Source organism: Chiloscyllium plagiosum, chromosome 3, assembly GCF_004010195.1.
Source record: "Chiloscyllium plagiosum isolate BGI_BamShark_2017 chromosome 3, ASM401019v2, whole genome shotgun sequence".
Taxonomy (NCBI): domain Eukaryota; kingdom Metazoa; phylum Chordata; class Chondrichthyes; order Orectolobiformes; family Hemiscylliidae; genus Chiloscyllium; species Chiloscyllium plagiosum.
This window is the reverse complement of record NC_057712.1, coordinates 26,235,391-26,237,789: the sequence shown is the minus strand read 5'-3', so window position 1 is coordinate 26,237,789 and position 2,399 is coordinate 26,235,391. Positions and strand designations below refer to the sequence as shown.

At 46.9% G+C, this 2,399-nt stretch overlaps 1 protein-coding gene across 1 annotated transcript in view; it reads right to left on the bottom strand.

The window, feature by feature from the left end:
• sh3yl1 (SH3 and SYLF domain containing 1) overlaps positions 1 to 2,399 on the bottom strand; it is a 165,562-nt gene that overhangs the window by 101,989 nt on the left and 61,174 nt on the right. The gene's annotated exons all lie outside the window — the stretch shown is intronic.

The window sequence follows — 2,399 nt, the reverse complement described above, 5'->3', positions numbered from 1 at the left end:
GGTTCAGGTGCAACCCGTCCTGCTTGTACAGGTCCCACCTTCCCCAGAATGCAGTCCAATTGTCCAAATACCTGAAGCCCTCCCTCCTACCCCATTCGTGCAGCCACGTGTTCAACTGCACTCTCTCCCTATTCCTTGCCTCACTGTCTGGGCAACAACCCAGAGATGACGACTCTGTCCGTCCTAGCTTTTAGCTTCCAGCCTAACTCCCTGAGCTCTTGAATGACCTCCGCACCCCTCTTCCTACCTATGTCGTTGGTGCCAACGTGCACCACAACTTCTGGCTGCACACCCTCCCCCTTAAGGATTCTTGAGATACGGTCCGAGACGTCTCGGACCCTGGCATCTGGGAGGCAACAAACCATCCGAGAACCGCCACAGAACCGCCTGTCCGTCCCTCTAACTAGAGAGTCTCCTATAACTAGCGCTCTCCTCCTCTCCCCCCTTCCCTTCGGAGTCTCAGAGCCAGACCTCGCACCACAGACCCGGTCACTGCAGCTTACCCCTGCTAGGCCGCCCCCCCACAACAGTATCCAAAGCGGTATACTTATTGTTTAGGGGAACGACCACAGGGGATCCCTGCACTGCCTGCTTCCTCCCCTTCCCACCTCTAACTGTTACCCAGCTACCTCTGTTCTCTGGCGTAGCTATGTCCCTGTAGCTTCTATCTATCACCCTCTCAGCCTCTCGAATAATCCTCAGTTCATCTAACTCCAGGTCCAGTTCCCTAACTCGTTCTGTGAGGAGCAGGATCTGACTGCAGTTCCTGCAGATGAAGTCGGCAGGAGTATCGGTGGTCACCCCTACCTCGAACATCCTGCCAGAGGAACATTCCACTGCCTGCGCTGCCATTACTCTACACCTCCTCTCCAAAACAAGAACACTGAGTAGCTTACCTGTGGACTTTAAAATTAGGTTAGAAGAGGCATTTCATTTTGGTATTACAAATAAGGGTAGGACTTACATAATTAATGGCAGGGCCTTGGGTAATGCTGTAGAACAGAGGGACCTCAGGGTGAAGGTCCATAATTCTTTGACGTTTGCATCAGATACGGACAGAATGGTGAAAGAGGCATTTAATACACCTGCTTTCATTGCTCAGTCCTCTCGGTGTAGGACTTGGGAAGTCATGTTGAGGTTGTATAGGACATTGGTGAGGCCTCTTCTGGAATACTGTGCCTAGTTCTGGTTGCCCAGTTTTAGAAAGGATATTATCAAGCTGGAGAGGGTTCAGAAGAGATTTACCAGGATGTTGCTGGGTATGGAAGGTTTGAGTTATAAAGAAAGGCTGGATAGGCTGGGACTTTTTCCACTAGAGTGTCAGAGATTGTGAGGTGACGTGATAGATGTTTATAAAATAATGAGACAGATAGGTAGAGTTAATGATAGTTATCCTTTCCCTAGAATGGGGTTTTCAAGATTAGGGTGCAATAATTTAAGGTGAGAGGACAGAGATTTAAAAAAGACATGGGGGCAGATTTTTTTTTTTAAGACAGCGTGGGTTCACCTGTGGAATGAACTTCCAGAGCGAGTGGTGGATATGGAAATAATTACAATATTTAAAAGATATTGGGATAGATACATGAATAGGAAAGGTTTGGAAGAATATGGGTCAGGAGCAGGAATGTGGGACTAGTTTAGGTTGGGATTATGCTCGGCTTGGACTGGTTAGACTGAAGGATCTGTTTCCATGCTGTATCACTATAGGACTCTAAGTGTGAAAAAAATGAGTCCTGGTATAATGCAATTCAACATTGGACATGTGACTACTCCACCAAAGACTGCCAAATTCGTTATGAACAATGATCTCAGATAGCAGCAATGCTACTGCACTCATACTGCTGTTCAACAAAAGATAAACCTTAACAACGAGATAGAAGGTTGTTAAACTACTGCTTTGGCATTCCTCATTAGAACTATGAGTCAACATCAAAACTGGAAGGTGATGATAAAATAATGTTCCAAACTGCAGTATTCTCTCAGACAACCAGATTGGTGGGACTAAGTACATATGTTGGATATTATTGTTGTGGTTCTGTTCGCCAAGCTGGGAATTTGTGTTGCAGACATTTCGTCCCCTGTCTAGGTGCCATCCTCAGTGAAGCGCTTCTGTGATCTTTCCTCTGGCATTTGTAGTGGTTTGAATCTGCCACTTCCGGTTGTCAGTTCCAGCTGTCCGTTGCAGTGGTCGGTATATTGGGTCCAGGTCGATGTGCTTATTGATTGAATCTGTGGATGAGTGCCATGCCTCTAGGAATTCCCTGGCTGTTCTCTGTTTGGCTTGTCCTATAATAATAGTGTTGTCCCAGTCGAATTCATGTTGCTTGTCATCTGCATGTGTGGCTACTAAGGATAGCTGGTCGTGTCGTTTCGTGGCGAGTTGGTGTTCATGGATGCAG